Source organism: Miscanthus floridulus, chromosome 8 (genome assembly GCF_019320115.1).
Source record: "Miscanthus floridulus cultivar M001 chromosome 8, ASM1932011v1, whole genome shotgun sequence".
Classification (NCBI taxonomy): domain Eukaryota; kingdom Viridiplantae; phylum Streptophyta; class Magnoliopsida; order Poales; family Poaceae; genus Miscanthus; species Miscanthus floridulus.
The window spans coordinates 91,807,538-91,830,125 of NC_089587.1; the positions used below are offsets into that span (position 1 = coordinate 91,807,538).

The 22,588-nt window shown below is 46.4% G+C and overlaps 1 protein-coding gene across 7 annotated transcripts in view; it reads left to right on the top strand.

The window, feature by feature from the left end:
* LOC136476968 (uncharacterized) overlaps positions 1-22,588 on the top strand; it is a 41,807-nt gene that overhangs the window by 16,774 nt on the left and 2,445 nt on the right. Inside the window, exon 6 of one of the 7 annotated variants that reach the window (XM_066474947.1) lies at positions 13,350-13,801. The exons of the other annotated variants lie outside the window; for them this stretch is intronic. The gene's annotated coding sequence lies outside the window, so the exon portion shown is untranslated. The remainder of the gene's footprint in view (positions 1-13,349; positions 13,802-22,588) is intronic. 7 annotated transcript variants of the gene reach the window in all.

The following is a 22,588-nucleotide window of genomic DNA, read 5'->3' on the forward strand; positions in this document are numbered from 1 at the left end:
AAGTGTGTCGCTTCAGGAGCAGCCATACGGGAAAAACGATTAAATAGCCGATACGCACAGAAATCGGCTGTTACGGACTGTAAAGCTCGTGGGTAGCGATTGATTTTATGTTGACAGATACAATGCACGTATATGTAAAAGAGATCATCAGCTAGGTGGAAATTACTAGTATAAATCATTGAGTCAATGAATCTAACGAGAAAAGATATAGCATGCGAACAAATCGACTATCTAACACAAACAGATCTACAGACGCTCTGAATCTAATCTGTTACCTCCAACAGTGAGGTTCGACCGGATCGATGACAGCTGTGATGATAGTAACAAACTAAAACCAAAGAATCCGTAAATACATCCATACTTAGACAGGCTTTCCGAAAGACATGCTATTCGTGAAGGCACGGATGAATCGACTAAAATAGCCGATTCAGGTGAAAAGAACTATAGCATGCGAAGAATCGACTATTTCACATGGATAAACCTATGGACTCATCAGACCTAACCTGCTATCTCTAATAGTGGGGTTCGACCAGATCGATGCAGCCGTGAAATACACAGATCTATTCAAGCTTAACAGAATTATGGACGCACACTATAGGCATTAACGCACAGGCGATCAGCTATTTAGCCGATGCAGACATAACAAACAGCTAAGGTTACGCCTAATCAGGAACAAATCTACTAACTAGCATCCTCCATTCTATAGTGCCATCAGTGGGGATCGATCGAATCGTTACAACTATAATGGTGAACTATAAACTACATTTAACTAGCCAGCAAACCTCTTCAAGACTATGCATGCATTAAACGCGTACTATGCGCGATCAAGATCAAAGTAAAAACAGCCGATGAAACATAAACCGTCGCTCAAGGTAAACAGTATCGTGTTGTGATGAAGCAAATGACGGACCTAAAGGATATGAGGCTGATCTAAATCGATCTTGACATTTATGAACCGTCGCTCAAGGTAAACAATATCACATTTATTTATGAGCACAGGGTTTGCAGATCGGCACAACATACCTCTTTTGGCTATACCATATGCTTATAGAATCCGTACTCTGAGTGCGCAGATGTGCATCAATACTCGGACGGACACAATAAACTTGGTATTAGCCACTCATACTTACCGTCTCTAGTTCATGGTACTGTCTGGGTAAGGCATTGGTGCTATTCTTGGATATAAAGCGGAGAAGTGTGGAGTTATGGCTTCCTTCTTCTAAGGATAGGATGTCTCTTCTTGTACCCCTAGATCCAGTCTTACCTGTTGCTGCCCATGTTGAAGCCTATCCTAATCTTACCTCCATTCCCATGGTATGCGAGTTCCTAGATGTATTTCCTAAAGATCTACCTGGATTGCCATCAGACAGAGAGGTGGAATTCTCCATTAAGCTAGAGTCTGGTACTGCTCCTATCTCTAGACGCCTATATCGCATGGCTTCAAAGAAATTGGCTGAGATGAAGAAGTAGCTGGAAGAGTTGATGGAAAAAGGCTTCATCCATCCTAGCTCTTCACCATGAAGTTGTCCAGCCATTTTTTTGAAGAAGGATGGTACTCTGCGGATGTATGTGGATTACCGCCCTCTTAATGCGGTAACAATTAAGAACAAGTATCCTTTGCCCCGCATAGATACTTTGTTCGATCAGCTAGCTGGTGCCAAGGTGTTCTCGAAGATTGACCTCCGTTCAGGCTATCATCAGATCAAGATCAGATCACATGATATACTAAAGACAGCTTTTTCTACTAGGTATGGGCTGTATGAGTACCTAGTGATGTCTTTTGGTCTCACCAACGCTCCTGCATTCTTCATGTACCTGATGAATTCAGTCTTTATGCCGGAGCTGGACAAGTTTGTGGTAGTATTCATTGATGATATCCTGATATATTCCAAGAATGATGAAGAGCATGCCCAACACCTTCGGATAGTACTGGCTCGACTAAGGGAGCACAAACTATATGCTAAATTTAGCAAGTGTGAATTTTAGTTAGATCGAGTGTAGTTTTTGGGGCATGTGTTGACACCTGACGGCATTTCAGTAGATCCCAGCAAGGTGCAAGATGTGTTGAATTGGAAGTCTCATAAGTCTGTGCACTAGATTTATTAGTTCCTTGGTCTAGCTTGGTACTATCGGTGTTTTATCCTAGATTTCTCTAAGATAGCTCAGCCAATGTCCAAGCTGCTCTAAAAAGAAGCTAAGTTTAATTGGAGCCCAACCTGTGAAGAAGCCTTCTAAGCTTTGAAGACATTTCTGACCACTACTCCTGTGTTGGCCTAGCCATATATTGACAGACCCTTTGATGTATATTGTGATGTCTCAGACGGGGTTGGGATGTATGCTTATGCAAGATGGGCGTGTGATAGCTTATGCTTCGCGTCAACTGAAAAAGCACGAAGTAAATTACCCCACCCATGATTTAGAGCTAGGTGCTGTGGTCCACGCTCTAAAAATTTGGAGGCATTATTTGTTGGGCAACAATACACATCTTTACAAATCATAAGGGCCTCAAGTATATTTTCACTCAGTCTGAGCTGAATATGAGGCAAAGGAGGTGGTTAGAATTGATAAAGGATTACAACTTGGAAGTCCATTACCACTCAGGAAAGGCTAATGTGGTACCTGATGCCTTGAGCCGAAAGTCACATCAGGTTGAGGAAACACCTTTGTCTCTCAACCATGTAAAGGTGTTAGCTCACATTGCCTTAACTTCAGAATTGCTAGAGCAGATCATTCTGGAGCAAAGGGAAGACCCTAAAGAAATTCCTCACATCAAGAAATTGATTGCCGAGGGGCGTGGTCCTCACTTTATCATTGATGAGCAAGGAGTAGTGAGATACAAGGATAGATTGGTGGTTCAATCCAATGAGAAGCTAAAAAGGAAGATTTTAAATGGAGCTCACCATTCAAAGTTGTCTATCCATTCTGGCAGCAACAAGATTTATCATGATCTGTGCCACTTGTGCTGGTGGTCCAACATGAAGCAGGACATCACCCAGTATGTTGCGGAGTGCGACACCTATGGGAGAGTTAATGCAGATCATATGCGTACTACAGGATATTTATAGCCCTTGCCTGTTCCTGTTTGGAAGTGGGAAGATATCTCCATAGACTGTGGTGGGTTTGCCCCGCACATCTCTGGGCTATGATTCTATTTGGGTCATTGTGGACCGTCTCACGAAGACTACTCATTTTATCCCAATGGACATTAAATATATAACCAAGAAGTATGCTGAGATATATTTTGATCGGATTGTGACCCTACATAGAGTTCCCCCACTAGCTTCTCTGATAGAGGCTTAGTTTTTGTCTCGTTTCTAGGAGCTACTACAACACTGTCTTGGTACTCACCTCCTCAGAAGCTCAGCCTATCATCCACAAACTGATGGTCAAACTGAAAGGGTGAACTAGGTGCTCGAGGATATATTGAGAGCTTGTGCCATTTTTTTTTCTGAGAAGTGGGATGGATGCCTAAAGTTAGCTGAATTTTCTTACAATAATAGTTACCACGAGAGCATCCGCAAGGCACAATTTGAAGCTCTATATGGGAAAAAATATAGGACACCACTAAACTAGGTTGAAGTAGGAGACCGTGGATACTTTAGGCTAGAATTCGTCAAAAAGGCTCGAGAGCAAGTCACCATTATTCGGAGTCACTTGAAGGTAGCTTAGAGCAGACAAAAAGCCTATACGGACAAGCGAAGAAGACCCTTGCAGTTTGAAGTTGGGGATTATGTGTACCTCAAAGTATCGCCTATGCGAGGGGTGCATCGGTTTGGTATCCATGGCAAGCTAGCTCCCCGATATGTGGGTCCTTACCAAATTTTAAAGCAGTGTGGCCCAGTTGCTTATCGTCTCTAGCTCCTGCTAGTTTATCTGCGGTACATAATGCGTTTCATGTATCGCAATTGAAGAAATGTGAGGGTTCCTGATGAAGCTATAGAAATTGAAGGACTTCCCCTTCAGTCTGATTTGACTTATGTTGAGCACCCTGTCAAAATCCTGGATGAAAAGAAAGAGGGACAAAAAATAATATGGTAAAGTTCTACAAGGTGCAGTGACAAAACCACTCTGAGGATGAGGCCACGTGGGAACAAGAGAGATATATATTGAAGCATTACCCCCACCTTCTCTCTGGTTCTGATGAGTAGTTGTTACGTTGAAATGTACTTCCTATCTCCTTCTCACACTAGGCACATGAAAAATCTTAGGTCGAGATTTTATTTTAGGGGGGGTAGATTTGTAACACCCTCGGTGTTACACTGTATATCTTTTTGCTAAAACACTGCATGAGCATCATACTTGTGTGTAAATGTGTGTAATATAGGGTATAAAGCAATATACGGAACTTGAAACGTTCATTTGAAACATGAAACGCATGTTACATTTCATGTCGCGTTGTATTACTTAGGGTTCTAAATGAATTTTTATGAAATGAAAATGCTATAGAACGCATATGCAAAGCTTTAGTAAAGTTTGTCGCATGAACTTCGTAGGTGATGGTGAAATACGTACGGTCGAGAACGGGATTTGCTAGCTAGTATATCGACTAGCATGGAAATCGCATTCGACGCAAAACCGTTGAGGACTTAGCCGAAATATTCCTAAGTCGGACAACGCGTTGACGAAGCTAAGTTCGGCAATTTTTGTAGAACAATCGAGTTGAAAGCATCTAGGCCCCTAGTTGGGTTTCGGTGATTAATGACAGTACGTAATTACTATGACTAACGTGTGTTTTGTAGGGGCAATTAAGTTAGGTCATGGTAATAGAGATTGATTGGGCAATCATGGTTGTCATGCCCCTACGATGAAAATTGTTTCGGTTTTCAAAGGATGGACGACAAGGTTAAGGATGAACTAGTTCTAAGTGTCATTTGGAGTTGGAGAGACACTTAGAGTACTTTAGGATTTTGTTTTTCCTTTGGCCGTACTATTAAGGGGGGTATGGACGGGTAGCTTGACCTAGGTGAGTCTAGTGGGTTAGGTGTGGTGCACACATGCTAAATCTAGCACTAGGTAACTCCTAAAAAGCCCTTAGATCTATTGGAGCTAACTTCATTCACGTATGATTGTGAGTTGGAAGTGAATGGACGGTCAAATACTGACTGGACGCAGGTTTCGGTGTGACCAGATATTGGCGCAGAGTCCGGTTAGTTCATTTGATCAAGGTGAAATCGTTTGGTGCGACCGAACGCTAAGAGGTGAGCGACCGGATGCTAGGTGTCAGCGTTCGGTCAACTCCAGTAAGGTTTTAGAGAGGGAAAATCGTGACCGGACGTGTCCGGTCAGTGCTGACCGGACGCTGTTCAGCGTCCGATCACAACTTAAACACTGAGTTTCGGGGTGAACTGACTGGAGCGTCCGGTCACCCCGCAGAAGCACATAATGGTTCGTTTTGAACACAGGTGTATAAATACTTCCACCATTCATGTGAGGGAGCACTTTTGCTCATTCCAACAGCTGAGAAACACCCTTGAGAGTGTCAAGAAAAGCAAGGTCCTAGTGAGGTGATTGAGATTTGAGAATCCAAAAGTGAGACCTCATTAGTGAAAACAAGAGTAGCAAAGTGTGCATCCACCCTTCTCATTAGGCTTGCCGTGGTCAAGTGAGAGTTCGTATTTGTTACTCTTGGTGATCGCCATCACCTATACGGTTTGGTGGTGATTGAGAGCTTGGTGATCATCCGGCGGAGCTTGTGGATGACCCAACTCAAGTTGTGAGCGGTTGTGGGCGATTCAACGCGATGGAGTGTCAAAGAATCAACCCGTAGAGAGCACTTGATCCTTGCGCGGATCAAGGAGGAGCTACACCCTTGCGCGGGTGCTCCAACAAGGACTAGTGGGGAGTGATGACTCTCCGATATCTTGGCAAAACATCATCGCGTTCCTCCTTCTCTCTTTACTTTAAGCATTTACTTTGAGCAATTCAATTCTTGTCTTTACATTCATAGAATTGCCATGCTAGAGTAGGATTGGAACTTACGTTGCAAGACTTTTTATGCGGTAGAACTTTAGAAACACTTTCTAGGCACAAGGGGTGAAGTTGGGCTAACCATAGGGTTTAATTATTGCAAAGAAATTTAGAATTAGCCCAATTCACCTCCCTCTTGGATATCTTGATCCTTTCAATTGGTATCAGAGCCTCGTGCTCACGAAATTAGACTTAACCGTCTAGAGAAAGATGTCTCACGGGGATGAATCTCCTCCTATCTTTGAGGGGGATGATTTTTCTTATTAGAAAATCCACATGGAGGCGTATTTAGAAGCTCTAGATGTTGGTATACTTAGAGCCGCCTTACAAGGATTTCCAAAATCTCGGGATCCCACGCATCTACATGGCGATGAGGTCAATTACGAAAAATAGAATACAAATGCTAGAAACACCATCTTTAGAGGTCTTTGCGATGATGTTTTTAATCGGGTGAGGAACCATAAAGACACCCATGCACTATGGCCGGACATTTGTGCGCTCCATGAGGGAACAAAGAGCGAGCGTAAGGAACGCTATCATCTTGTCATGAAAAAGCTAAATTCATTTGAGATGCTTCCTAAAGAGAGTGCTAATGAAATATACTCACGTTTGAATGTTCTTATAGAGAAAGTCAATGGGCTTGGACTTACTCAAATGCAACCATCCGACGTTGTAATAAAAATCTTGAGTGTCCTCTCCATTGACAAATATGGGCATATTGTGACCGTGTTTCATCGAGGTGATCTTTCCACCGCTACACCAACATAAATCTTAGAAAAGATCAATGCTCATGAGATGTACATGCACATCACACCACAAGATGACTCATCCTCTACTAAGAAGAAAGACAAGGACTTAGCATTCAAAGCTAGCCAAGAGAAGGGCAAATCAAAGCTTGAGTATGTGAGCTCAAGTGATGATAAAATTGATGATGCAAGTCTTGCTCTCATGGTGAGAAGAACCGCCAAGATGCTAAAGAAGCTTAACAAGAGTGGCATCAAATTTGATGGCAAGAAAAAGTTCTTCACTCGCTGTCGATAGAGTATGCTCGGTAGTCCACCGAGGGATATCCCGTGATGGTAGATTTGTCGGTGGGGGTGCGCGTGATTAGGAACCGGATGGTGACACAAGGCGTAGAGACAACGATTTAGACAGGTTCGGGCCGTCTGATCGACGTAATACCCTACGTCCTGTGTCTTTGGTGTATTGTATTGATATGTATGTAGATCTGATCTGATAGGTCCTATTCGCTAGGGGCCCCTGCCTCTCCTTATATAGTCTGAAGGTATAGGGTTACAAGGCAAGTATCCTATTTGGTACTATACAATGTCTTGCGGTGCACGTCGAGCAGCGCTGTGCACGCCTTGATCTTGTGGGCTAGGCCACCTCCAATGGTGTGGCCCATATCTTGGGGGCCATACCCCCACAGCTAGTCCCCGAGCCTGACAATAGGTGACGTAGTCATGTGGTGCCAGGGTTAGAAAGTAGAAGACCAGCCAAGCAGGTAGCTAGTCTCCGGGCATAGCCTCGAGATGAGAACAAGCACATTCACCGTAAGGTGAAGTATGCCCACTTAGTCCCTGAGCCTACTGGAAGATAAAGAATGAATCTTGTAGCGGGGTCAAAGAAGTCTGAAAGCTTGTCGACGTCGTCTGATATGCGCGTATCAAAACCCTAGACGTGCTGCCCAAGATCAGCACCCTGATCCGAACAGCATGGAGCAGCTTGATAGCACACCGACGAGACGTAGCAAGATCTGAGCAACAAGGAGTCCCCAGTGTAGCCGGCGATATCCGAGCACCCAGGGAGTTCTCGGCGTAGCTGGCGATGATCGAGAACCAAGGAGCGAGGAGTCCTCGGCGTAGACGGCGATGACCGAGCACCGAGGAGTGAGGAGTCTCTGGCGTAGACGGCGATGACCGAGCACCGAGGAGCGAGGAGTCCCTAGCGTAGGCGGCGATGACCGAGCGCCGAGGAGCGAGGAGTCCCCGGCGTAGGCGGCGATGACCGAGCATCGAGGAGCGAGGAGTCCCCGGTGTCGACGGCGATGACCGAGCACCTAGGAGCGAGGAGCGAGGAGTCCCCGGCGTCGGCGGCGATGACCGAGCACCGAGGAGCGAGGAGTCCCCGGTGTAGGCGGCGATGTCCGAGCACCGAGGAGCGAGGAGTCCCTGGCGTCGCTGGCGATGACCGAACACCGAGGAGCGAGGAGTCCCCGGCGTAGGCGGCGATGTCCGAGCGCCGAGGAGCGAGGAGTCCCCGACGTAGGCGGCGATGTCCGAGCACCGAGGAGTCATTGGTGTAGGCGGCGAGGTCCGAGCACCAAGGAGTCCTCGACGTAGGCGGCGATGTCTGAGCACCGACGTAGCTGACGACGTCCGTGCAGTGAAGTGTGCCCACTTAGTCCTCGAGCATGAAGAATCCGTGGGCGGAGGAGTAACCGACGTAGCTGGCGATGAAGCACTAGCGGCGAACAGTCCGATCAACTGGTCGGCGACGGAGTCCTTGAACCGAGCGGTCCGACCAGTTGATCGGTGGGGAAGCCCGAGCACCAGGTGATTCGATCACCTGGACGATGATCCTGCAATACAAACATGTAGAACGGGTAGTACATGATGTAAAAATAAATGAGCTCTAGAGAAAAATAAGCAATGGTGATGAAACGGCGTATACAGTTGGGCGATCAGTTGGCGTGAAAATATATTTATGTTTAATATAAACCGCCCGAACAGTTAGTGTGTAGCTGAGTCTCCAGCCTTAGTTAGCCCATAGTCCATAACGTCGAGCGCGGAGCCCGTGCACGTGTAGGAGGAACAGGCGTGACCAAGGAGCCGCTGCCAACCACCCATAACACAGAGGGCAGACGCTCGTGCTCGTGTAGGGAGGAGCCAGAGACAGGGCCGTCTCTGGAGGCGTCCGAGCTTCAACAGGACTGTTCGGGGGTTCGAAAAATCGTTTGGAGAGCAAATATGGAGAAAATAGTTCGGAGAAATATTATGGCGATATACGGAGATTAGAGAATATTTAGGAAAATATTAAAGTGTGACTTAGCTTTGGACAGAGCGTCTGGTCGGCGGCGTATGGTGCTATCTGGTTGGCATTGACGGCGAACACCTGGCGTGTGGTGAGTTGTTGGTGAAGACGACCTCGAAGGTGGTTCTGAGATCGGATCTACTGTCGCGGGGGCTGGTGTAGTAGCGATGAATCGTCGTCGTGGACCGACATGGATCTCCACGAGATTGATGACGAGAATGCGTTGTTGATTTGAGGTCCATCTGGCTCGCCATGGATCAAGCGCATACCCCTAACTGACGCGTCAACTGTCGACAGAATATGCTCGACAGTCCACCGAGGGGTATCCCACGATGGTAGATTTGTCAGTGGGGGTACACGTGATCATGAATCGGATGGTGACACAAGGCACAGAGACAACAATTTAGACAGGTTCGGGCCGTCTGATCGACGTAATACCCTATGTCCTGTGTCTTTGGTGTATTGTATTGATCTGTATGTAGATCCGATCTGATAGATTCTATCCGCTAGGGGACCCCTGCCTCTCCTTATATAGTCTGGAGGAGCAGGCTTACAAGGTAAGTATCCTATTTGGTACTATACAATGTCTTGCGGTGCACGCCGAGCAGTGCCGTGCACGCCTTGATCTTGTGGGCTGGGCCACCTCCGATGGTGCGGCCCATATCTTGAGGGCCATACCCCCACACTAGCACAAGAAGAAAGCCAATCTCGGAGATGGATTGCAATAATTATGGAGAACTTGGTCATCTAGCACATCAATGCACTAAGTCCAAAATAGACAAGTACAAGAACAAATATAAGGGCAAGAAAGATGACTCAAGCAATGAAGATAAAGATGGGAAGAAGAAGAATAAGCCATACAAGAAGAAAGATGGCAAGAAGGACTTCTACAAGAAGAAGAAGAATGGGAAGGCATACATCGTCGGTGATTGGCTCATAGCCATTGATTCATCAAGTTGCTCATCCAATGATAATAGTGACAATGAGAAGGTGGCCGCCATTGTGATTGACTCTTCATCATCTTCACCAAGACCACCTTCATCATCCTCTACACACCTATGCCTTATGGCCAAAGGTGAACGCAAAGTATTAAATGATGATGATAGTAGTGGTGATGATCATGCTAATAATGATAATAGTGATAGTGATGATGAATATGAAACACCTTCCTATGATAATCTTGTTAAATTGCTAAATCAATATACTAAGATTATTGGAAAGACTAGAGCTAAGAATGACAAGCTAGAAGCTAAGAATGATTTTCTTTTAGCTAAATGTGATATAGCCGAAAAGGCTAGTGTTGAGCTTAGAGAAGCAAAAGATGCTATGTCATCCAAACTCAAGTAGCTCAAATCTTCTAAGAAAGAGCTTAAAGATAAACATGATAAACTTGAGGGGATACACAATGAGCTCATCACTAGCCATAATATGCTAAAAGATGAATATACTAATCTTAAAATTAATCATGATAATCTTATCATTGCTCAAGAATTTCTATCTAATGAGCCATATGATGCTACTAACGATGTTGTTAAGATTGATATAGCTACATCATATGATGATTTGATCATTGAGAGCATTAAGCAAAGTTCTAGTAGCAAGGGCAAGCAAGTGGTTGAGACCGATAATTATGATGAGTTTGTCAAGCTCAAGAATGACAATAAAAAGCTCAAGAAAGATCTTAAAGAGCTCAAAACCACCAACACTACAGTACTAGAAACTCTTGATCATGATGGTGATTTGATTCTTGAGAATGAGAAGCACAAAGAAGAGAACAAGAAGCTCAAGGAAGAGAAAAAAATAATGATGCACTCAAGGAAGAGAACAAAAAGCTCAAGTTGAAGAAAGAACATCTAAAGATTGGATTGATCAAGTTCACAAGAGACAAGCATCTTCAAAGTGAGGTACTAATGAACACCGTCATGAAGATGGATAAAAGTGACATTGGGTACATGGCAAATAAAGAGAAGAAGGCTCAATCTCAACAACAACAACAACAAAAGCCAAAGAAGTGTTTTGAGTGTGGACAAGAAGGTCACTTTGCCCATGAGTGCCAAACTCCACCACAACCCTTGCCCAAGCATGCTAGACCTTTTACTTTCAATGCTCACTACATGCTTAGAAAGGATTCTAGTGGAAAGATAAAAGTTACGTTCTTAGGACCTCCCAACAAGAATAGGCCTAAGAAAATTTGGGTAGCAAAGTCACTTGTTGAGAAGGTGAAGGGCCTTTAACAAGTTTGGGTTCCTAAAGCTTGATCTCTTGTGTATAGATAAACTACAAGACCGGTGGAAGTCATTGGATAATTGATAGTGGTTGCACACAACATATGACCGGTGATCCTCGTATGTTCACCTCACTAGATGAAGAAGTGGATGGATAAGAAAGAATCACATTTGGAGATAATTCAAATGGCATGGTTAAAGGATTGGGCAAAGTGGCAACATCAAATAATCATTCTATCTCAAATGTGCTCTATGTTTCTTCATTGAGCTTTAACTTGCTATCCGTTGGACAATTATGTGATCTTGGCTTCCAATGCTTGTTTACCGAGAAGGAAGTTGTTGTATCTAAGAAGGATGATGATCAAAAGATATTCAAAGGATTTAGATAGAACAACCTATATTTACTGGATTTCACTTCCGAAGATGCTCACTTGAAGACTTGCCTATTCACCAAAACAACACTTGAGTGGCTATGTCATAGAAGACTTGCTCATGTTGGGATGAGCTCACTCAAGAAGCTAATGAAGAATGATTTGGTGAGAGGATTGAAGGATGTGAAGTTTGAGAAGGAAAAGCTTTGTTGTGCATGTCAAGCCGGCAAGCAAGTTGCAAATACTCATCCAACAAAAGCTTTTATGTTAATCACAAGAGTGCTAGAACTCCTTCACATGGACTTATTTGGACCAACAACGTACAAGAGTTTAGGAGAAAATCTTTATTGTCTTGTGATTGTTGATGACTATTCAAGATACACATGGGTATTCTTCTTTTATGACAAATCCAAAGTTGCATCATGCTTCAAGAAGTTTGCCAAGAGAGCACAAAATGAGTTTGAAGTGAAGCTCAAAAAGATTAGAAGCGACAACGGTAAAGAATTTAACAACACAAACATAGAAGCCTATTGTTATAAAGTTGGGATCAAGCATGAGGTCTTCGCAACTTATACTCTTCAACAAAATGTTGTAGTTGAGAGAAAGAACCGGACATTGATCACACTAGCAAGAACAATGCTTGATGAGTACAACACTCCCGAAGCTCTATGGGCGGAAGCTATCAACACCGCATGCTATGTATTCAACCGCCTATTCCTTTAAAAGTTTCTTGGCAAGACATCTTATGAGTTGCTCAATGAGAAGAAGCCAGACGTCTCCTTCTTTAGGATGTTTGGTTGCAAATGCTACATCTACAAGAAGTGGTAACACCTAGGGAAGTTTCAAAAATATTGTGATATTGGTTTTCTTGTTGGTTACTCATCAAAGTCCAAATCATATAGAATATTTAATCATGCCACCGGATTGGTTGAAGAAAGATATGATATGGAATTTGATTAATCTAACGGCTCCCAAGGAGCACATGAGAATCTTGATGATGTAGGTGATGAACCATTGAGGGAGGCAATGAAGAACATTTCGGTTGAAGACATCAAGCCTAAAGATGATGAAGATGATGTACAAGTAATTGATCCATCTTCTTCATCAAATGTGCCACAAGATGGTGATAAAGATGAGAGAGTAGAAAATAAAGACACTCATGTCTCCCATAATCAAATGGTGGTACAAGCACAAGATGTTGATGCTCCACAACCTTCTCCTCAAGTGGTCAATAGAAGGAACACACCTCTACTACAAGATCATCCACAAGATCTCATCATAGGGAGTCCATCAAAGGGTGTAATGACTCGCTCACAAAAATTTGCTTCATTTATTGCACATCACTCTTTTGTCTCTTGTTTTGAGCCTACTAAGGTAGAAGAAGCTCTTCAAGATTCAGATTGGATAAATGTCATGCATGAAGAGTTGAACAACTTCACCCGCAATGAAGTTTAGACTCTTGAAGGGCGACCAAAAGGTGCAAGAGTCATTGGAATAAAGTGGGTGTTTCGCAACAAACAAGATGATCAAGGCGTTATTGTAAGGAACAAGGCAAGACTAGTTGCAAAGGGTTTCTCTCAAGTTGAAGGTTTTATTTTGTAGAGACCTTTGCACCGGTTGCAAGACTAGAAGCCATTTGTATCCTCCTTACATATGCATCACATCATGACATGAAACTATATCAAATAGATGTAAAAAGTACATTTTTAAATAGCTTTATTAATGAACTAGTCTATGTTGATCAACCTTTCAGGTTTGAAGACCCTAGATATCCTAATCATGTTTATAGGTTGTCCAAGACGCTATATGGGTTTAAGCAAGCCCCAAGAGCTTGGTATGAGCGTCTTTGGGACTTCCTCATTGAGAAGGGCTTCACCATTAAGAAGGTTGACATCACACTATTCACCAAGAAGCTTGATGGGTATATCTTCATTTGTCAAGTGTATGTTGATGATATCTTCTTTGGATCATCAAATGAAGATTCTTGCAAATAGTTTGGTGAATTGATGTCGAAGGAGTTTGAGATGTCAATGATTGAAGAGCTTACATTCTTTATTGGTTTTCAAGTCAAGCAAATGAGAGAAGGGATTTTCATCTCTCAAGAGAAATATACAAATGATCTTCTCAAGAGATTCAAGATGGATGAATGTAAGCCAATCAAGACACCAATACCAACTAATGGACATCTCGACCTAGATGAGAGAGGTAACACGGTTGATCAAACTCTCTACCGCTCTATGATTGGTAGCTTTTTATATTTAACCGCATCTAGGTCCGACATCATGTTTAGTGTGTGTATGTGTGCTAGATTTCAAGCTAATCCTAAGGAAACTCATTTGATTGCCATTAAAAGAATCCTTAGGTATCTTAGACACACACCAAGTATTGTCCTTTGGTATCCCAAATGAGCTATATTTGAATTAGTTGGCTATTCTGATTCGGATTATGCTGGTTGCAAAGTGGATAGAAAAAGCACATCTGGAGGGTGCCATTTGCTTGGTAGATCACTTGTGTCTTGGTCCTCCAAGAAATAAAATAGTGTGGCTTTGTCAACCGCCGAAGCGGAATACATTGCCGTGGGTACTTGTTGTGCACAAATTCTTTATATGAAACAAACTTTACTAGACTATGGTGTAGTTCTAGAAAAAGTACCTCTTTTGTGCGACAATGAAAGTGCGGTAAAATTTGCAAATAATCCGGTTCAACACTCTCGCACCAAGCACATAGATATCTGCCATCACTTTCTTAGAGATCATGTTGCAAAAAATGATATTTCATTAGAAGGTGTAAGGATCGAGGATCAATTGGCGGATATCTTTACTAAACCGCTAGATGAGGCGACTTTTTGTCGATTACGGATTGAGCTCATTATTCTTGATTTTAGTAACTTCACTAAAAAATGAGCTTGTGTTGTCCCTTGCATTGCATTATAATATACAACATGTTTACTTTCTATGGTAATGCATATAGGGCTTGTCTAACATGGTTAAGATAACCGCCGAAAAACGTGTGAAGAAGCTTAACCTTAGATTAAACTTGACAAGCAACTAGATTTACTTTCAAGTATTGCATTGCATATGCATGAATGTTGCTTTGTCGTTTATCTTAAATTGCCCTCTTATTGCCTATTTTATTAAAAAGAATTATAGCCTAAGGCAAAATATTTTGAAAAATTTGAGAGTTTGAGAGAGGTCACTCACATCAGTCCTAATTGGTGTTTATTTGGATCTTATTGAAGTTGGGACTTGATTGGGAACAGACAGCACGAAGGATTTTGAAGATTTGCTGGAAAAAGGGTGACCGAGCGCTGCATCGGACTCTGATTTCCAGCGTCCGATCAGTTCACAGGAGGTGAATTGCTGCCAAGGAGTGACCGGACGCTGAAACAGTGCTTTCCCAGCATCCGGTCAGATGGCGATCCAGCATCCGATTGAGCGAAGAAGACGAAGTTAGGATCGACCAAACTCTCGCTGCATTCGATCAGTGGTAATCGGACGTGTCCAGTCATGATTCTAGGGGTTTCTGACCTCTCTAGAATGGACCGGACGCTGGGTGGCAGCGTCCGGTCGCTGCCACCGGAGCGTCTGGTCATTAGAAATCATGCGGCATCCGGATTCTTCTCTGTTTCCTTATCTCTTCCATCGGGGGACTCCTTATAACTGCCCTAGCCGCCGTATCCGCCCACATTGAGCCCTAGCCTCCGCCTCCTAAGCTGCCATGTGCCTGCGCCCTAGATCCACGCTAGCGCCGCCGTCCGCTACACCGCTTCCCACACCGTCGTGCTACGCAACCTGCCTGCGTCGCTGTGCTCCTGCGCCGCCGCCCGTGCGCCACCACGTCGCACCACGCCATCTTGAGCCTACGCGCCGCTGTCTGCTCCACGCCGCCGCAGCTGCGCTGCCTTGCTCCCACTGCCCACGCCACCTGCAAGCACCGCTAGCCCACGCTGCTCCGCATGCCGCTGAGCTCCCTCAGCAGCAGTGCCGCTTCACCAGCACCGCCTCCGTGCACCAGCGCTGATGCCGTGTTTTCTGCTCCCGTGCCCTAACTCTAGCGCCGCCGCCCACGCTCGTGCCCTCATTGTATTGCTCGGCCATCGAATCTCGCCACAACCCTAACCCTAGCCTTGCATTGCCAATCCAGTGGTTCCTCGATTCGTTCCTCTTCTTGTTGTTTCGCCGGTTCGTAAGGTAGCAAACCCTCATTTTCAATTTCGCATCTAATTGCTTGCTTCTTAGGGTTTCGTATCTCTAGATATATCGTAATTATTCATATATCCTATCTATTCTATCGTGCAGCGAGTCAGTGCCATTGTGGTCCCATTGGTAGTTGTTAGTTAACTCGGGGCCAAGCTCGCGAGTATGGATCGAGGCTAAGCCTCGAAAGTGACAGTTGGTTGTTGATCTTTGTCAGCGGTAGTTATTCTTTTCAGATCCATCAGATGGCTCGTGTCAAGAATGTCAGAGGTGGCCCCCGTCTCGCTAGCCTACAGATGCGAAAGGCAAGGCGACAAAGAAGCTAGCAACGAGGAAGCGCATGTATCCTAATGTAGATATAGCGAGAGCAGCCACAGTTGTAGAGGCCGCAGAGCACGTAGAGAGAGGAGGTGCTCAGAGTGGTGTTGTTATTGTAGATCAGCTTTCTCCATCTACGAGAGCTGCACTTGAGTAGGTTGAGCGCCGTCATGGTGGTCCAGCTAGGACTCTCATGGTTGGAGGACGACGTGTCACTATTGATGAGAGTCAGTCTCAGGGGGAGCCTCAGCAGTAGCCACAGCTAGCAGAGCAGACTTAGGAGGGAGAGCAGGCCAAGAAGACAGAGTAGGCACCTCAGCCACAACTTTGCCGCTCTAGTCATACCCGTGCTCCAGTCACACCGAGGTCAGAGACACAGCGAAGGGGTTCTCGCCCACCACCTAGACCACAGGGTCCGCCTCTAGTGACTCACTTGGATTTGAGGGCCGCCACGGCCAAGCAGGTTCAACAGCTCAAATTTATGGACTTTGAGCAGTGGTTCCCGCCGAGGCGGGATGAGCGTGCTTTAGAGGGTTTCTACACTCTCTGCAGGAAGATTTTTATAATGCATATCTTAATAGTGAGGCAGTATTCAGATCTCAAAGGGTGTGCAATATTGAGACCATTATAGCAGTAGCTGGAGAGCATATTCGCCCTTACCTAGCTTACCTGCCAGGACTGACAGATTTACTTGGACAGACAGGCTTATATGTTCCATCTTGGGTCCGTCAGTTCTATGCTACACTTTAGATTAACCCGTAGCACATATTTATACACTTTACATTCAGAGGCAGAGATTATAGGCGGACAAGCACTAGGGTTAGAGAGATACTCAGACTTCAGGAGCAGCCCATCCGGCTACATAAGGTTTGCTATGGACAGACAACACCTCCTAGACGCCCTCACGGCGGTCTTGTGCCCCCTATAGATCTAGTCCGCCATTATTTTACAGAGCCATTCGGTGAGGGATCGAGCAGGACACCTAGTGATCTCACTCCTACAGCTAGAGTGTTGGATGATATTATGAGGAGGACACTGCTTCTGAGGATGGGGTTTCGCGAGGCTTGACTCGCATACAGTTATGGTTACTGAACTCTCTGATGCAGCAGACAACGTTTGACATTTGGGATCTCTTTCTATAAGAGATGGAGGATACTATTGCAAAGGGGTTCAAGGGTCACAGGCAGCTGCCATATGCTCACTGGGTTACATTCTTGATCCATAGGGCAGTTACTGTGAGGCCACCAGAGATGCTGGCAGAGTATAATAGTGCTACTATAGAGTTCCCTGCATACAACATGACTTAGATGATCCGTCATAGTGCAGTGAGGACACCTAGCCAGCCGAGCAGACATCCAGAGGTGCCAGAGACTGTAGTTCAGCAGGATAAGACCATTAGGAGCATAGCAGCTATAGAGGAGGAGCAGCTTGATACTCAGTAGGAGGGGATTGTTGCGAGCGACCCCAGTGACAGCTTAGATGATGACTACCAGCCTATTCCTCAGATGCCTCCACGTCGACATGACCATGAGGCTGGTAGTTCCAGTTTAACTCCACCTGCACCGCAGATAGACCCTGCTCTACTTGCCATCCTTGAGCGGATGAGGTAGGATTAGACTCGCTAGGCATAGGAGACCGCCGCTACTTTCGCATAGTTCCAGACTAGGCAAGATGAGTTTCAGCGACAGGAGCAGGCGATCCAGCAGCAGCAGCAGGCTATACAACAGCAGTAGCAGGCCATGCATCAGCAGTAGCATCTCATGCAGCAGCAGCTACTTGGGTTTATGCAGCATGTTGTGACAGCTATTGGGGCTCTACCGCCACAGCCTTCACCCTAGCTTGGTCAGCTTGCCACCACGACTCCAGCATTACAGCCTAGTGGGCTTCAAAGTCAGTTTGCTTCACCTACAGAGCAGGTGTCTCAGTGGTTTGCCTCACCAGTGCTAGCCCCGTAGTTCACACCTTTTCAGATGGGCTTCACACCGGCTCAGACTTCTTCGTTGCTAGTGCCAGATACTTTAGTCTCTAGGAGCCTTGGAGCGACTTTTAGTGAGTTGATAGGGCAGCCTACTCCGCCATATTTATATGTCCTAGGTCCTTCTATAGTTGCACATATTACTGGGACTACAGAGACGCTCCCTTCTTCTGTTGCATCATTAGAGCCGCCTGCTTCAGTGACACCTACACAGTCTACGGCCGCTCCAGTCCATAATCCGACCCAGACCGCATCAGCATTGCTTCCAGCTACAGAGGGTCAGACAGCTTAGAGCTCAGGGTCAGATGATGATGGCACACAGTTCCAGCTCACTCCTCGTATCTCAGCGCCCGACTCGTCCGCTGAGCCTTGCCGACCGACTCTTATGTTTTGGTGTTTGACGGCAAAGGGGGAGAGTGATCAAGTATGTTAGACTCAGGGGGAGCGACTACTTATCTAGGGGGTGCTTAGTAGTCTATTATATTTGGTTTTTATGTGTGATACATTATTATGCATTCGTGTGTTTACTTTTATGCATCAAACTATATTTATGTGGTAGTGATATCTACGTGATCGTGATATGTGACATGTGTGCTCTCTACTTTGAATCTTTTATGTGTCATATCACTTGTGTTATGCTCATTTGCTTTGCTTCCGCGTTTTAGTCCGATGCAAATGAGTTTTATTACTTGTACTCATGCTTATTTCATATCTTTTGAGTACATCATGTTGGCTTGGGTCATATAAGCTTGTCTAACTCCTTTGTTCTTATTGTCAAAAACTTATATGAACCAAGCATGTTAAAAACCTTAATTCTTTCATATACTCAAGGTGGTATTGTCATCAATCACCAAAAAGGGAGAGATTGAAAGCATCTAGACCCCTAGTTGGGTTTCGGTAATTAATGACAATACGTGATTACTATGACTAACGTGTGTTTTGTAGAGGTAATTAAGTTAGGTCATGGTAATGGAGATCGATTGGGCTATCATTATGGTCATGTCCCTACGATGAAAATCATTTCGGTTTTCAAAGGATGAATGACAAGGTTAAGGATGTACTAGTTCTAAGTGTCGATTGGAGTGGAAGAGACACTTAGAGTAGTTTAGGACTTTGTTTTTTTCCTTTGGCCGTACTATTAAGGGAGTATGAACGGGTAGGTTGACCTATGTGAGTCTAGTGAGTTAGGTGTGGTGCACACTTGCTAAATCTAGCACTAGATAGCTCCTAAGAAGCCCTTAGATCCATTGGAGCAAACTTCATTCACATATGATCGAAAGTTGGAAGTGAATGGAGGGTCAAATACTGACCGGATGTTGGCTCCGGGGTGACTGGATACTGGCGCAGAGTCCGGTCAGTTTATTTGATCAAGGTGAAATCATCTGGTGCGACCAGACGCTGAGAGGTGAAGTGACTGGACGCTGAGTCCCAGCATCCGGTCGACTCCAGTAAGGTTCCAGAGAGGGAAAATCACGTCTGGACGCGTCCGGTCACATTTTAAACACTGGAGTTCGGGGAGCACTGACCGTAGCTTCCGGACAACATGACCGGAGCGTCCGGTCACCCCGTAGAAGCACATAACGGTTCGTTTTTCAGCCATAGTTATAAATACTTCATTTGTGTGTGGGGGCACTTTTACTCATTCCAATAGCTGAGAAACACCTTTGAGAGTGTCAAGAAGAGCAAGGTTCTAGTGAGGTGATTCAGATTTGAGAATCTCAAAGAGAGCCCTCATTAGTGAGATCAAGAGTAGCAAAGTGTGCATCCACCCTTCTCATTAGGCTTATCGTGGTTAAGTGAGAGTTCGTACTTGTTACTCTTAGTGATCGCCATCATCTAGACGGCTTGGTGGTGATTGGGAGTTTGGTAATCATCCAGCGGAGCTTATGGATGATCCAACTCAAGTTGTGAGTGGTTGTGGGTGATTCACCACGATGGAGTGCCAAAAAATCAACCCGTAGAGAGCACTTGATCCTTGCGTGGATCAAGGGGAGCTACACCCTTGCGTGGGTGCTCCAACGAGGACTAGTGGGGAGTGACGACTCTCTGATACCTCGGCAAAACATCGTCGCGTTCCTCCTTCTCTATTTACTTTGAGCATTTACTTTGAGCAATTCAATTCTTGTCATTTACATTCATAAAATTGCCATGCTAGAGTAAGATTGGAACATAGGTTGCTAAACTTTTGTGCGGTAGATCAATAAAAACACTTTCTAGGTACAAGGGGTTAATTGGGCTAACCATATGACTTAATTATTGCAAAGAAGTTTAGAATTAGCCCAATTCACCCCCCCTCTTGAGCATCTTGATCCTTTCACTCCCCTTTGTTGGAGCCTCTGGACAAGAACCGATTCAAAAGGATGCAGTCCTTGTATAGGTGCTCGACGGGGAAAGCATTGTTTGGGCATGGCCCTTCGAGCAGCTTCTCAAAATGGTTCGGGGTACCCTCGGTGGGCTTCCGAACCTCCTTGCGGTCGGCGGTGGCCACGAGCGAGCCCTCGCGTCGCTGCTTGTTCTTCTTCTTGTTGGGACGGTTGGAGGCGCCTTCGTCGGCGTCCTCATCTTGCTTTGCCTTGCCTTTGAGGCGGTTGAAAATCGCCCCGACCGCCTCTTCGCCCGAGGCGTGCCTAGTGGCGATGTCGAGGAGCTCCTTGGTGGTTCGTGGGCCCTTACGTCCTAGCTTGTGAAATAGGGACTCATAGGTGTTCCTAGACAAGAAGTCTCCTATGACGTTGGCGTCGACAATGTTGCGCAGCTCGTTGCACTGCCGGGAGAAGCGCCGGATGTACCCACGAAGAGTTTTCTCAGACCTCTGTCGGCAGTTTTTGAGGTCCCATGGGTTCCCAGGACGTGCGTATATGCCCTGAAAGTTTCCCACGAAGATCTCTTTTAGGTCGGCTCAACTTTGGATTCGGTTGGGTGGAAGGTGTTCCAACCACGTTCGCGCCGAATCGGCCAGGAACAATGGAAGGTTGCGGATAATGAAATCGTCATTATCCGCTCCACCAGCTTGGCAAGCAAGTCGATAATCCTCGAGCCACAGTTCGGGGTTCGTTTCCCTAGATTATTTCGGGATGTTGGTCGGCGGTCGGTACCACGGTGGGAAGACAGCGTTGAGGATGTGTCGGCCGAAGGCCTGAGGTCCTGGCAAGTCGGGGCTTGGGCTTCGGTCCTTGCCGCTATCGTAGCATCCGCCACGATGAGGGTGGTAGCTGTGGCTAGCCCCCACCCTCGCATCACTGTGGGTGCGCCTGCAGGCGTCGAGGGTGTCGCGTGTGTCACGGGCGGCCGAGACGCTCATGCACCAGGACCGCGGCGCGCGGCTTGCCGCCTTGCCACGCCTGGTGGACTGATACGTCCTTGTCGGGTCACTCTGAGGGCGCGCGCTGGCTGGGGTCGAGCTCGCGTCGTTGGGACAGTGAGCTCTCGGCCTGCTGCACCGCCGCACGATCGAGTAGCGTGCGAATCTCATGATGGGCCTGATGATCCTCAGGCGTCGTGGGCCCCGAAAGCCCCTGGAGCAAGGCCATTGAAGCAGCGATGTTCTGGCTAGCCCGGGTGAAGTGTGGGAGGGCTTCATCGTCCTCGATGATCCTCCGGTTCACGTCATGGGCCACGGCACGCGCTCGCCCGCTGTCTCCGTGGTGCTCGATCTCTCGCTCGAGCTACATGCGTTCCTACTCAAGTTTGAGTCGTGCTTCCTCAAGCTCTTGGTGCCGGGCCTTCAGCTGCTCCACCTGCAGACGAGGTGGGGCCCCTGCATCCCCCTCGACCTCGTCATCGAGGTCGTTCGTTGGGGTAGCCTCTCCCTCGTGGATGCTTTCGACGTGTTCCTCGGGGGTACCTGTCATGAAACATTCACGATAGGGGTGATGGCTCCCCCTACCGGGGTTAGAGCTGGAGGGCGACTCCGATTCTCCCACGAGGAGGTCGTGGAAAGATTCCGTGACATATTCGGTCATCCCCACGAACTCGTCATTCGCGGGGGATGGAGGCGTGTGTTGCGCCGTAAGGTGGCCAACGGCCTCTGCGGCGTTGCGGAGACCGGACGGAAGCGCTGTCGGGGCGCTCCGAATGAGTTATTCCGGGGAGACCGGCTCTCCTCCGGCAAGCTGCGTCATGACGTTGGTAAACGAGAACGTGAGGCGGCCCAGGTCCTCCTAGGACGGTCGGGGTCCCAGGAAGGCGTCGACCTGGCACTCTAGCCTCCCATATTCGAAGCCGAGGAGCTGGCCGCTCCCGAGGGTGCGGGCCTCCGGTGCATGCAGTTGTAGCTTCTCAAGCGCCTCAGCGATCGCGTCGAGGCCGGCGTAGTGGAGAGGTTGGATGGCGATGGGAGCCTGCACTAACTCTCCCTCCGTTGTGACGATGAAGTCTAGGTTCCCGAAGCGCACGTGCGCACCCGGGACCCAGCTAACGCCGTGACTAGCCATCCGAGGCCTGATGTGGACGTCGAGACGCGCAAAAGGCCCCTACCTAGTACGGCAACTGTTGGTGTTTCGA